Raw genomic sequence first — 15,509 nt, 5'->3', positions numbered from 1 at the left:
AAAGTGCTCTTAGGTTTGCACTGTTAATTACTCAGCTGGAAATTCCTTATGCCTTTGGTTAACAGGCTTCTTCTTCAGAGGAATCTGTTAGTCTTTTAGTGTTTGTCGAAGGAACACTGGAGATTATAACAAATTCCCCTAAACAACCCTATTGGCAAAACACATAGGGATTTTTTAGCTGAGTAATTAAATATATATTTTAACCTTATTTGCACCATTGGCCTTGGCCTTAGGGTTTTTTAATCTCTGTGGCCCTTGTTGATTTCTCCTTGCAACTTTTTTTTATTGGGACCAGCCAAAATGACTCAAAACACTGTGATTGGAAAGAGGTCGCTGTGTTCGCCTGTTATAGCAAAAATGAAACACAAGCCCGGCAGCACCTTAAAGCCTAACTACATTTATTCCTGGATGAGCTTTTGTCTGTCATTGCTCACTTTCTCGTATGTGGTATCGTATTCAAATAAATGTCTTTAAGGTGCCCCTGGACTTTAGTTTTAGAAAACATTATGCAAGCTTTCAGACTCACGAGAACTGGATGTTAACTTGCACAGTGGTTTGTAGGGCTGCCAACTCCAAGTTGGGAAAACCTGGAGATTTGGGGGCAGAACCTGGGGAAAGTGGGATTTCGGGAGGGGAGGAATCTCGGTGGAGTTTAATGCCATAGAGTCTACCTTCCAAAGCAGCCGTTTTCTGGCAGGGCAACTGATCTCTGTTGTCTGGAAATAAGTTGTAATTCCAGGAGATCTCCAGACCCCACCTGGAGATTGGCAACCCTAGTTTGTGATGTATTGGTTAGTCCTAATAAAAGGGATTATATGGATCCCCCTGAGCTCTTTCAAAAAACTCTGCTACAAGTCAGACCAGCACAGTGATCTCTTCCTCAAGCTTCCATTCTCTTTTTATAATTATAACTATTGTAATGAGATGTTAAATGAGCTGTGGTGGCTCAAGTGGTTAAGACGCTGAACTGCAGGCTGTGGAAGGTCAGTAGTTCAGCAGTTCAAGACCCGGGTGCCACAAGATGGGGTGAGCTCCCGTCTCTAGTTCCAGCTCCTGCCAACCTAGCAGTTCGAAAGCAAGAAATTGCAAGTAGATAAATAGGGACCACTTCGGTGGGAAGGTAACAGCGTTCCGTGCGCCTCGGTGTTTAGTCATGCCGGCCACATGACCACGGAAACGTCTTCGGACAGCGCTGGCTCTTCGGCTTTGAAATGGAGATGAGCACCGCAACCCTAGAGTCGGATTCGACTGGCTTTCGAGCAAGGGGAACCTTTACCTTTAACCTTAATGAGATGTTAGGACTTCTCAGTGTTCCCTCTGAGCTGAGTTAGTTTGAGCTAGCTCACAGGTTTTTAGCCTCCAGCTCACACATTTTTGTCGTAGTTCAGGAAGGAGGGCTCCAGAGCAAGCTAATTTATGCAGTAGCCAAATCGCTCGCTCACCACTTTAATGCCGGTAGCTCACAAAGTAGAATTTTTGATCACAAGATTCCACAGCTTAGAGGGAGCATTGGACTTCATCCCAATTTCTGGTCTAAATCCAACCCACCCACCCCGTGCTGCAGCCCCAGTCCAAATTGGGCTCCCTTCGAAGCTTCTGTACTCTGCATGCAGCATTTTGGATCAGGGTGGAAGTCAGCAACTGCTGAACAAGAAGCAGTCCGAGAACTTGAAGCTTGTGTGTAACATGTAGAGGCTGAAGTGAATCCTTGCTATGCTATATAAAGTCCATTGATATCACAGAGCTCAATTCCACCCCCCACCCCCCACACACACATATGAGGTTCTTCTTTCTTCACTTCACTGAAATAGTGATACCAAAGTTCAACTTACCAGAGCGTACAGAACAGAATCCACGGTCGTCACTTGGCAGTCTTTGAGCACAACTTCGGCTCCTCCGCAGTTCTCCACCATTTCCCCCATTTCTCTCTGCCTTAAAACAATTAAGCCGATGTAATAAAATAAGCAAGATGGCCACCCCCACCCCCATTTCAGTCAGTGGTTTTCAAACTGTATTCTGAGGAACTCCAAAGTTTCGCAGGGCATCGCTAGACACTGTAACTGGAGACCTCTGATCAGATCTCCACATGTCTCATATTTTCTTTCAAAACGGTTGCAAGCCCAGCACCGCCCCAGGATGGACTGGGCCATGGTGCTGGGACGGTGAATGGATAAACCCATCCACAGCATTTCAGTGTTAACACAGACACAGTCCGTGTTAGGGGCCCTTTGTGAATGGCCTGGAAGAAAAAGACATCTGAAGATTTGTTCATCGATCTCCAGCATCCCAGTGAGTTGCACCTTCAGCAGCTTATCTTGAGCACCACAGAAATATTTGTAATGGGAGACGATGCCAGAAAGAGAAAGAGAGTGCTAGCCCACCATGACTGAACTTCCCCTGAATGTGGGACATTGTCAAACAGCACACACACCCTTGAAGCACAGTGTCCAATTCAGACTACAACTTGGGAATGCCTCCCAAAATATTGACACTTCAAGGGATTCTGCGGCACATTCCCAGGAGTTTCTAGGCAGAGAAAATCAGTGTGAAAAGAGGTAGCTAACAGTACACTAGCCTGATCTCGTCAGATCTCAGTTAGTACTTGGATGGGGGACCACCAAGGAAGTCCATGCAGAGACAGGCAATGGTGAACCACCTCTGTCCATCTCTTGCTTTGAAAACCCTACAGAGTCACTGTAAGTTCTGTTATGTACACGGGCCGCCACCAAGGGCACAGGCAAGAGCTTGGATCCTAGAACAATGGAAACTTTGGATCCTGGATCCCCTAGCCCCAACCAAAAGCCACTTAGGCGGGACATTCAAATCCTCCAATGGGAATGGGGGGTGGTGGGTGGATATGTATATAGTTGGCCCTGTCGGGCCGTTAGAATTAGTCTTTGTCTGTGTTAAGTACAATAGACGTGTGCTAAAGCATGTCGTCGTCCGAGTCCTCCATGCGGCGAACCCAGTACTTTTCAAGTTCCCTGCAACTTGATGGCACTTTCCGCCACCACAATACCATCCTGGCCACCCCCATTCCAATGTTTACCCGTAGCCTGACTGTAAGGGTTAGGTTCCCTTGCTGTAGTCTCATTTGCCCGTGCTAAAAACAAAGCAAAACACCCTCCTTGTAGACTCTTCTATTACAGAGTCTACATGTAGACCTCTTTTCCCTTTTGAGCTCCTGTTATAAACTCCTTGAGAGGCTAATCCTGAACAGAATCAGTAAAAGAATTAAAGAACATGTCCCTATAGAGCAAGCAGGGTTTAGACCTTCATCATAGTTGTGAAGATCAGGTTCTCAGCAACTTTCATGGAGGCAGGGTATCAGAAGTGCCTTAAGACATCACCAGTTTTCATCGATCTGACTGCTGGTTACGACACGGTCTGGAGGGATGGTCCGCTGTACAAGTTCTTACAAGTTTTCCCCTGCAGAACATTATTTCGACTCTTAAATAACATGCTGAGTGATAGAATTTTCCAAGTAATTATGGGTCACTCAATTAGCAAGCAGAAGGAATTGAATAACGGTTTACCCCGGGGCTCAGTCCTCGCTCCAGTTCTTTTCAATCTATACATCTTTGATGTTCCTGAGACAATATCCAGGAAGTTCGCTTATGCTGATGACATGGCGATTGCAGTAAGGCACAAATCAATTGAAAGGACTGAGGAAACATTGACTAGGGACCTCAAAATTTTGGCTGATTACTATTGTTGTTGTTCAGTCGCACAGTCGAGTCCGACTCTTCGCGACCCCATGGACAAGATCCCGCCGAATCACAAGTGGGAATTAAGACTGCTGGGGAAAAGATCAACAACCTCAGATTACTATTGTAAAAGGTAGCTTATTCCAAGTCCAGGAAAAACAGAATGCTCCTGTTTGCATCTTAATAAGACTCTTGTCAACTGTGAACTGAATGGCACCCAACTCACACAGAATCATACACATAAGTACCTTGGCATTACCCTGGACAGGACCTTGAGCTATAAACACCATCTTACAAATGAGGCTGTGAAAATATGCACGTGAAACAATATCCTTCAAAAATTATGCAGTACAACTTGAGGTGTATCTGCTACAACACTTAGATTCTCAGCTCTGGAGTTGGTGTACAGTACTGAGGAATACAATGCTTCAGTGGGGCTCCACAGCCCCCATGTCCACAAACCTGATGTCCAACTCAATACAACAATAAGAAACATCAGCAGATGTTTGAACCCACTCCAACCTACTGGCTACCCATGCTGTCCCACATTGCTCCACTGCATCTCCAAAGACAAGATGCTCTTCTTCGTGAATATAGAAAGGCCATCGCAAACAGGGAGCTGTCTATTCACAAAGACATGGCTGATGCAGCTTTATCCAGGCTAAGGTCACGACACCCAGCAATAAGTTCTGCACAAACCCTTCTGTTACAAAATTTCTATCATAGGAATGAATGGTCAAGAACATGGATGCAATCAGTTCCACCCGATATCCATAACTTGAAAAACATCTATGAGAGACCTGCAAAATATGGCTTGCCATGTAAAGTACGGAAGACGGCTAACAGAATACAAACAGGTCTGGGCAGATGTGAAGACCTGCTGTTTAAATGCGGCAAAATACCAGGACCCGAATGCAATTGCAGTGCAACCCACCAAAGTATTTTTTCACCTGTCACAGGAATGCAAGCCATGTGCTTTCCAGGGAGATGTGGCAGAGTTCTTTCAACTTTCCCCAGCTGCGACTGAGTGAATCGAAAATTTAGATTATTAGTATTTAGTGTGATTGTTCATCCTGTCTGTTCTTTCAACTTTCCCCAGCTGCGACTGAGTGAATCGAAAATTTAGATTATTAGTATTTAGTGTGATTGTTCATCCTGTCTGTATACTGGTTGTATCAACTCCGTTACATATTTTATATTATTATAAAATACGAGAGCCAGTTTGGTGTGGTGGTTAAGAGCATGGACTCTAATCTTGGAGGACCGGGTTTGAGTCGCCACTCCTCCACAGGCAGCTGCTGGTGTGACCTCGAGTCAGTCATAAATTCTTTCAGAGCTGTTCTCTCAATGGCAGTCCTCGAGAGGGCTCTCTCAGCCCCACCTACCTCTAAGGGTGTCTGTTGTGGGGAGGGGAAGGGAAAGGAGATTGTAAGCCGCTCTGAGACCCCTTCGGGTAGTGAAGGGCAGGGAATAAATCCAATCTCTTCTTCTTCAGTCGCGGTTCTCTCAGAGCTGTTCTCTCAAGGGCAGTCCTCGAGAGGGCTCTCTCAGCCCCACCTGCCTCACTGGGCGTCTGCTGTGGGGAGGGGGAGGGAAAGGAGATTGTAAGCCGCTCTGAGACTCCTTCGGGTAGTGAAGGGCGGGGAATAAATCCAATCTCTTCTTCTTCAGTTGCGGTTCTCTCAGAGCTGTTCTCTCAAGGGCAGTCCTCGAGAGGGCTCTCTCAGCCCCACCTGCCTCACTGGGCGTCTGCTGTGGGGAGGGGGAGGGAAAGGAGATTGTAAGCCGCTCTGAGACTCCTTCGGGTAGTGAAGGGCAGGGTATAAATCCAATCTCCTCCTCCTCTTCTTTTTCGTTTTCTGTGTCTAATTTTGCCATATGATGAATAAATAAAATAAATCTAGACTCTCCCAGGTACCCGGATATGCTTGATCTCAGAAGCTTTTTACTGGACTCCAGTTGCTTCTGGTTGGCTCTTTGTGCTGCAGATTATCCTGCAGACTCTAATAAGCACCTGCCTCACTCTTTGCGGCAGAAAAAGGGAAAAGGTCAACTGCAGCAGTGAGACTATCAATACGAACACTCTGTCTTCCGCTTTGCTTGCCTGAAATGGTCGTCATGGTGCTACCGCAGGAGTCCTGGAGGGCCTTCATTTTATCTCGTGGTGGCTAGCCATTCTTCTCCCGCCCTTTAAAAATAAGCCCTCTGTCCGATGTAAGCTGCTTCCCTTACCATCTTTTCTCGCTAAGACGGCATTTTGTGTTCCTGCTTTTACGTTGCCAGCCCCTGAAGGACTCAAGGGCCATTCACATCTTGCCTGGCCATTGTGACAACAAGAGAGATCTGAGTGACACAAGAGGAGAAAGGGGGGTGGGGTGGGGAGACGATCCAGGTGGGTTACTTGTAGCAGGCTACCAAGTAGCCGCAGTCCCTCCTGGCTGACTTTTCCCATCCTCTTTTCCCAGGTATTTATTCCAAAACGTGGCAGACCTGCCCAGATACATTTCTGTATTCTTTGCTTGTCTGTTATTTACAGAGGTCATTTCGGGGGGGATCGAAGTTCCCCCAGGTGAGGTGCGATGGGGCGGGGCACACGATGAAGCCCCACCCCCTGCTTCCGGCTGCCCCGCTTCCAGCCCTCATTCAGCCAGGAGGAGGAAGGAGAAGAGGGAGGGTAAGTTGCTTCTTCCCCGCCTCTCCCCACCCCTGCCTGCCTGCCTGGGGCCAGGGAGGGCCTTGGTGGGGCTTCCTCGCACTCCTGCCGGCCTTGGAGGTCTACCGCCGGGCCCCTGATGTCAGGGGGTGTGGCATATGCTAATGAGTTATGCTAATGAGTTCCCCTAGCTCTTTTTCTACAAAATGACCTCTGGTTATTTAAATTATTCTGTCGTTTTCTTTTTTTGTAAACTGCTCTGGGCCCCTCTGGGAAGAAAGGTGGCCACAAAATGCTGAAATTTAAGTTAAATACGGGCATCTGAGTCAACGAGGACTGTGTGGGTCGAGGGATGCAACCAAACTTAATCCCTGCTCCGCCCTGAACTCCCTGGGGGATTTGGGGCAAGGAATAAACATCAGAAACATGGGTCTTAGCATCCCATTAGAAGAAGTTAAAGGAAGTGGTTCCTGTGACTGGATTTCTTGTGTGTGTGTGTCATAGATAGGAGGACAGAAAGCCTTTCAGCGTGCTTTGATGCTTTATAAAATGGCTTGAATATCTAGAAGATGTTTTTCTTGGGAAAAGGTAAAAGTGCTTCACTGGTGATCAGAGCCAAAGGGTGTCACTCCTGTTAGGGTTATGTTCTCATAAAATACACCCTGTGGATCTTTCCCTCCCCTGCCTCTTCCTCCCTGTTGCCGTGCTGGGTCTGTGGTAGGGTTGCCAATCCCCAGTTGGGTGCAGGGGATCTCCTGGTTTGGAGATTCTACCCCTGCTTCAGGGTTATCAGAAACCAGGGGGAGGGGGGAATATGTCTGCTGGGTGCTCCATTATACCCTATGGAGACCGGTCCCCATAGGTTATAATGGAGAATAGATCTGTGGGTATCTGGAGTTGGGGGGGGGGTTAGGTAGAGGCAACAAATTTTCAGCATAGCATCTGGTGCCTCTCCTCAAAAAAGAACTCCAAGTTTCAAAAAGATTGGAGGTAAAGGTAAAGGTTTCCCTTGCTCGAAAGCCAGTCGAATCCGACTCTAGGGATGTGGTGCTCATCTCCGTTTCCAAACCGACGAGCCAGCGCTGTCCAAAGACATTTCTGTGATCATGTGGCTGGCATGACTAGATGCCAAGGCACACGGAACACTGTTACCTTACCACCGAAGCAGTACCTATCTACTTGCAATTTCTTGCTTTCAAACTGCAAGGTTGGCAGGAATAGGGGTCTAGTTCTATGAGCCCCAAAAGAAGGAGCCCTCAGCTTCCGTTATTTCCAATGGAGGGAAGGCATTTAAAAGGAACATGGTCCCTTTAAATGTAACTGCCAGAACTTCCTTTGGAGTTCAATCGTGCTTTTTCCCTCCCCTCTCCTGGAAAGTCCCCTGCCAGCTTTTCAGCGTCACCTGACAACCCTAAATGGTACTAGTGTGTGTGGCTTGGGTGAAGAATGAGTTGAGAGCAACCACTGTGTTAGAAGCACAAGCTCCTACCATGGAATCACAGGAACCCTCTGGAGGGGGGTGGGTTTTAACCTGGAAGTGACATCACAGAATGTGATATCACAAAAGTGATGTCACATCCTTGCTCCTGGCTCCACCCCCAAAGTCTCCTGGCTCCACCCCCAAGGTGCCCCGATATTTCCTTAGTTGGATCTGGCAGCCCGACATAGGCCACGCACGTCAGACGTAAGGCCAAAATGGGTGTGATGACGTCCTCATGGCCGTCATGAGGACACCACCACCATACCTGAACATAAGAGAACATAAGAACATCAGAGATGCCAATGTTGGATCAGGCCAAAGGCCCATCCAGTCCAACACTCTGTGTCACACAGTGGCCAGAAATACCAGTGCCATCAGGAGGTCCACCAGCGGGGCCAGTGGCGCCTCTTCTCGTATGTTCCCCCAAGAGCACTACGATCGGGGAGCCTCCATCTCCTGGAAGTACCAGGTCCCCGAGAGGTTAAGTTTGCCCCTACTAGGGCCAGGGTGTTTTCGGTGGCGGCTCCTACCTTGTGGAACGAGCTCCCACCCAGAGGAGATCCGGGCCCTGCGGGACCTTGTGCAGTTCCGCAGGGCCTGTAAGACGGAGCTCTTCTGCCAGGCTTTCGAGTAGGAGCCGCCGTCGCCACTATCCCACCATCGTGGTAGTGCTTGATCGTCTGCCCCTATCATGGGGCGCAAGCATCGCCTGGCAGAAGCGTATAGAACAGCACCGCGGGAGACCACGCTATTGAGACAGCTGGCCGCCGAACTGGGTTTATTGTTTCCCATCTTGGATGACTTACATAGGAAGATCAGAGCACCTTGATTATTGTTTGGGTTTTATTGTGGTTTTAAATGTTGCTTATTTTATTGTATTTTATCTATTCAATTCGGCTCTGCCGCATGTTAGCCGCCCTGAGCCACTGGGAGGGCGGGATACAAATCTAAAAATAAATAAATAAAAATAAATTTAAAAGTCATTTGAAAATGCTGCAGCATAGCAGACTGACGTGCTCTTGCTTCCTCTCTGCATCTTATCAAGTGCCAAAACAGCAGGGGAGAGCCATTTTGGCACTTGATAAGGCACAGGAGGAAATAAGAACACCTCAGCCCACCATATGCTGCATCATTTTCAAAATGGCGGGGTGTCCCTGTGTCAGCCATGAGGACGCTGTCACGACGTCTACTTAGGCTCTAAGATGTTCCTGGTGATCAGAACTAAAGTCGAAATCAAATTATTCCCCCCCAAAAAAACTATCAAAAGGTATTAAGGAGGATTTTCCGACAGTGATTTCCACACACAGACCTGAAGTTCAGCCTTCAGTGTTCCCTCAGGTCCATGGCGGCCACAAGAGCAACATCACATCTAGTTTGGCCCTTAGCTTTTAAAAACAGTTTCCTGACGGTTCTGTGACTTCACAGAGGGCAGGAATTCCACAGACTTGAGGTAACACTGTGGGCCACTGGTGGAAAATCCAGTCACGGACCTTTTGCCTAACATAGGCCCCGGTCACACGGGCCGGAAAATGCGGGGAGAGTTGTGGCTAATTGCCTCGGAGGAAAATAACGTGCGGCAGCCCGATCAGAAGTCCTTTGGAGGTCCCGTGGGTAGGCGTCAGGTGCAGATCAGACGGCTAGTCTGCAGCGTGGCAAAGAAGCAGCACGGCGCATTCAAACCAGCACTCGCGCCACGCGGCTCCTGTGGCAAATGCCGCTTCCTGTTTGTGCGCATGCTCCGTTGGGTGCTTGTGTGCATCCTGTGGAGACTTGGGGAAAAAACCGTTCTTTGCGACAGGACATGGGTGAGCGCCAGATGCCACGGAAGTCCACCAGAAGCGCGGTCAAACGCCCGCCCTTGCCCCGCGGTTTCCGGAAACGAGTACCTCGTAGGTACTAGTTTTTAACTCCGCACCTTCGGTGGGGAGCCACAGGTTCGCCACGGGAGCACTGCGCTTCCCAGATGTTGAGGTGAGATCGCGCCCGGAAAATCCACGGGACTCCCGTGCCTCTCCCGCGGCAACTTTGCCATGTGACCGGGGCCATAGTTTGAGGTGTTGCTTGAAATGGCAGTCTAGCGTGTAAGGTAGATGTGACCCTGGGAGATCTTCCCATTGTTCCCACAAGGCAAATAGCAGCTAGCTCAGATGGGGAGAGGGGTTTAACTCTGCTCCCCTGCGGACTGGTGCATATCTCAACAAACCCTGGGCTGTTTTCAGCCCCCAAAGGAGGAAACAAGGCACAGAGAGGATGTTTGTCTTTCCCTTTAGAGTTGTCAGTGAACAGGTGGCAAAGTTCAGGCTACTTTGAAGTTTCGGCCAGCAGGTCTAGTCTCTCTCTTACTTTGCTTCCAGGCTGAAGCACAAAAAAACATTACGGTTGCCAGGTCTGGGTTGGGAAATACTTGGAGACTTTGGGGGTGGAGCCAGGAGGGGGCTTTCTGGGTAACTCTAGGAATTACCAGGAACTCTATGATGAGAACTTCCTGTAAGTAGACGGGGCCTTATTTGTTATGTATTGCATTGTATATAACTGCTATGTGAACTGTGCCATTGAGACTTGAATGTAAATACTGATGTGTGAATCGCCTGATTGAGATGCCATGTTGAGCTTCATCCTGGGCTAGGATCCTAATGTAACCAATAGGAGCCCTAGCCCAGAATATGTTTGCCAATCACCGTGCAGAGCGGGATCGCTTGTGATTGGTCCTTATTGCTTCAACCTCATAGGTTGCTTATTGTACAGTGGGTGTGGCTACATTAGCCGGGAATGTTTAAATATAGAGCAGCCAGTGTATGTGTTGGTTCGAATGATGGTTCTGGCTGGCGATCGTTGTAACCGTACCGGAGAAGTAACAGAGCTGAAGAATAAACCGCATTCTTGCTGAATCACTCTCCGACTTCTGTGTTAAGCGCACGACTTAACAATTGGCGACGAGGATGGGATGCTAGTGCGGGTAGGCAGCCCCGCTAGAGCAGACCCCATGTCGGACAACGAGGAAATCGCCGAGGCCGGCCAGCCACAGGCTCCACCCGCTCTGGTGGCCCCGCCTGTGCGCATAACGATGGCCGCGAGCAGCCAGAAGTTCGAATGCTTCGACCCGACTACTGAAGACTGGGACTCTTACCTCACAAGGTTTGAGTTCCATCTGGAGGCGAATGACATCACGACGGAGGAGAAGAAGAGGGCGACTCTACTCAGCTCGTGTGGAAAGAGCGTTTTTGACATCGCCCGGTCACTGGTGGCACCAGATGACCTCAAAACCGTATCCTTTGAAAGCTTGACAGACAAGCTGAAATCACATTTCTCTCCACAGCCGTCGGAAATCGCCTGCAGGCACGCTTTTTACAAGCGGGGCCAGAACGCAAATGAGTCCATAGCTGAGTACGTTGCAGCTCTTCGCAAGGCAGCACGGCCTTGCAACTTCGCGAATGTGGAGGAGGCCCTCCGAGATCGCCTCGTTTGTGGTCTGAGAGACGAGCGACTGCAGCAACGCTTGTTCGCAAGAACTACACTAACGTGGGCCATCGCCTATGCCGAGGCTGTCGCCGCGGAAGCTGCTGACAGGTCAACCAGGGAAGTGAGACAACGGGTCGCCACAGCTGATCAACGCGTCCACCAGCAGAGGGCTAACGACGCAAGCAGCGACTCCGATGATGACGTCTGCAAAGTGAAGGCGGGAACGTCCAAGCGGACCCAACGGAAGCCTGCCGAGTGTACAGCATGCGACGGTTGCGGCGGGAAACATCGGCGCGAGCGTTGCTGGGCGAGAGACCTCGACTGCCGGAAGTGCGGAAAGCGGGGGCATGTTGCCCGGGTATGCAGAGCCGCAAACAAGTCTTCACCAGCTTCATCTCCCCGCCGGCACCAACGTCCCCGAGCCGCACCGAAAGAAGACACCCGCCAGATGACAGGGAGCCTGTCGTCAGAAGCCACAGCCACCGTCCTAAGCACCGAGAGCCGACAAAAGATCCACGTCGTTCTCCATCTCGACGGCGCACCGTGTGAGATGGAAGTGGATTCCGGGTCGGCGGTAACCGTTTTGTCTACGCAGACGTGGCACAAGCTGTTCCCAACACGAAGTCGGCGGAGGTTGCGAGCTGCGGACATCCGATTGTCCGATTTTCAGGGAAATCGAATCCCTCTGGCGGGGAGGGATACGTTCACAGTTAATTTCAAAGGGAAAGGTGCTGTGCTTTCATGTTTGATCGCTGAGGGAAACCGTACCAACCTGCTCGGGTTGGACTGGTTTGAGCCTCTGGGTATTGCTGTTGTGGGAGTTAATAACGTTGTGGAAAATAAATGGGCTGTATTATATGCTGAATTTCCTGAAGTGTTTGGGGGCGGATTGGGAAAGTATAATGGTCCCCCAGTGTCTTTTGAGTTGGATCCTGCTATACGCCCTATACGCCTAAAATACAGGAAAGTGCCCATTCCGTTCAAGGCAAAGATCGAGGCTGAACTCGATAAGCTACTTGAACAAGGGGTGTTGGAACCAGTTCCTTGTAGTAAATGGGAAACCCCCATTGTTACTCCAATTAAACCCGATGGGTCAATACGAATTTGCGCTGACTACAAGTGCACGATTAACAAAGCCTTGCAGCAGCATTCGTACCCTGTACCAGTCATTAGCCACGTACTGGCATCACTGGGAGGAGGGAAGGTATTCGCCAAACTCGACCTGGCCCAAGCGTACCAACAACTCCCCGTGACCAAAGAGGCGGCTGACGCCCAGACCATCGTAACGCATAGGGGGGCGTTTAGAGTAAATCGACTCCAATTCGGAGTGAATGTTGCGCCGGGGATTTTTCAGAGCCTCATGGAGGGGTTGTTGAGGGGGGTGCCGGGCACGGTGCCCTATTTTGACGATGTCTTAATAGCGGGCAAATCTGATGACGAGCTGCTGTGCCGAGTGCGGGAGGTGCTCAAACGTTTTTCTGATGCGGGCCTGAAGGTAAAAAAGTCGAAGTGCCTGGTGGGAGTCCCGAGTGTGGAGTTCTTGGGGTTCCGGGTGGATGAGTTTGGGGTCCATCCTACTAACGATAAGGTCTCCGCAATCCAGAATGCCCCACGGCCACAAGGGAAGAAGGAGTTACAGTCCTTCCTAGGACTCCTTAATTTTTATCACGCCTTCTTGCCCCACAAGGCGTCGATTGCGGCCCCATTGCACAACCTGCTGCATAAAGACACAAAATGGAGGTGGGGTCCAGAGCATGAGCGGGCATTCGATGGGGTGAAAAAATTGTTGTCGTCTGATGCAGTGTTAACACATTATGATGAGGACAAACTGCTTGTGTTAGCTGCTGATGCGTCCCCATTTGGGGTGGGAGCTGTGCTGAGCCACGTAATGCCCGACGGGCGGGAAGCCCCTATCGCCTTTTATTCCAAGTCGCTAACAGCAGCGGAAAGAAACTACGCGCAGATTGACAAAGAGGCTTTGGCGCTAGTTTCCGCTGTTAAGAAGTTTCATGACTTTTTGTTTGGACGGAGATTCATACTGGTGACAGACCACAAGCCCCTGCTAGGGATTTTTGCCCAGGACCGGCAACTCCCTGATGTTATGTCCGCACGCATGTTGCGGTGGGCTTTGTTCCTCTCAGCCTACGAGTTCGACCTGGAGCACAGGCCGGGTAAGGCCATTGGACACGCTGATGCGCTCAGCCGCTGCCCTCTGCCCGGCCAGGACTTGGACCCTGCTCCTACTTGCTCCATTCTAGCTATCGAGGAACTGCCGGAGGCACCTGTGTCTGCTAAGGACATTGCTGCTGCGACAGCAAAAGACTCTGTGCTCAGTCGTGTTATTAACTGGGTGTGGAGGGGGTGGCCGGCAGGAACGTTGGAGCCGGAGTTCAAACCGTACAAAACGCGGGAAAGCGAAATGTCGGTATCAAAGGGCTGTTTGCTGTGGGGGAACAGAGTGATTGTACCGCAACGCTGGCGCGAAAAAGTGCTGAAATCACTACACGAGGGCCATCCCGGCATGGTGCATATGAAGGCTCTGGCCCGGGGATATGTATGGTGGCCTGGGATGGATGCTGACATTGAAGAGTGGGTACGGGGGTGTACGCCATGCCAGCAGGCGAGACCCGAACCGCCAACCGCCTTCCCACAGAAATGGGAATCGGCGGGAAAGCCTTGGTCGAGGCTGCACATAGATTTGGCGGGCCCAGTACAGGGTCAAATGTTTTTGATTGTGGTGGACTCTTTTTCGAAATGGTTGGAAGTGGCGCCAATGTCTACCACCACTTCCACTGCTGTTATAAATGTGTTGCGCCGCTTAATTGCCACGCATGGGTTGCCTGATGTCCTGGTAAGCGATAACGGCGCTCAGTTCGTGTCGCAAGAGTTTGCTCAATTCCTGGCTAACAATGGCATCAGGCAAATTACGTCTGCCCCGTTCCACCCAGCATCGAACGGGCAGGCAGAGCGAATGGTCCGCACGACCAAGGATGCGCTTGCCAAGCTAACATCCGGGGATTGGGGAGTGAAACTAGCGTCATTCCTTCTACGGCAACACGTAACGCCGTGCTCTGCCACAGGCCGCAGCCCGGCCGAACTATTGATGGGGCGACGCCTAGCGTCTTTGCTGGATAGGCTGCATCCAGACCTCAACGACTTGAGGCCCCAGCAGCAGAGTGTTCCCAATAAGGTCCGCACATACGAGTGCGGAGATACTGTGTTCGCCAAGAACTATGCTGGGGGACATTCGTGGCTTCCAGCCACTGTAACTGAGGTAGTGGGTTCCCGCATGTATGTAGTCCAGCTTGCGGACGGGCGCAAATGGAGGCGACATGTGGACCAGTTGAGGCAGCGGTGGGCGACTGGCCGCCCCACCTCGCAACCTGCCGAGCTACCTGATTCCGATGACCATCCCATACCTCTACCGGAGGTGAGTACTGCCGAGCCTGCCGAGCCCAGTACTGTCCCTGAGGGAGGGCAGACCCCTACTCTTGGACCCGCTGCAAGGGATGGTAGCGTACCTGACCCACTCGAGAGTGAGTCAAGCCGAGTGCCCCCAACTTTTATCATTTTTTTTTAAAAACCACGCAATGTATTTTTTAAATATTTCACATTTTCCTGCAAACCTGGAGCCCTTTTCAGGTTTGTAGTAATGTTATGTATTGCATTGTATATAACTACTATGTGAACTGTGCCATTGAGACTTGATTGTAATACTGATGTGTGAATCGCCTGATTGAGATGCCATGTTGAGCTTCATCCTGGGCTAGGATCCTAGTGTAACCAATAGGAGCCCTAGCCCAGAAAGTGTCTGCCAATCACCGTGCAGAGCGGGATCGCTTGTGATTGGTTGTTATTGCTTCAACCTCATAGGTTGCCTTATTGTACAGGGGGTGTGGCTACATTAGCCGGGAGTGTTTAAATATCGACAAGCCAGTGTAAATGGTTCGAATGATGGGTTCTGGCTGGCGATCGTTGTACCGTACCGGAGAAGTAACAGAGCTGAAGAATAAACCGCATTCTTGCTGAATCACTCTCCGACTTCTGTGTTAAGCGCACGACTTAACAATCCCCAGGCCTAAAAAACATAAAGGGGGGGGGGGAAATAATTATTGAGATATATGTCAGAGTGAAAGAGGTAGCAAGCAGTTACTGTAGATCAGTTTGATCTGTTTGTCAGACCTAGCTGTCATGCTAGTAATCATGTAAT

This window comes from Gekko japonicus, unplaced genomic scaffold (assembly GCF_001447785.1).
Source record: "Gekko japonicus isolate JY-2015 unplaced genomic scaffold, Gekko_japonicus_V1.1 scaffold3715, whole genome shotgun sequence".
NCBI lineage: Eukaryota > Metazoa > Chordata > Lepidosauria > Squamata > Gekkonidae > Gekko > Gekko japonicus.
The sequence above is the reverse complement of the archived record's forward strand: the minus strand, read 5'-3'. Positions refer to the sequence as shown.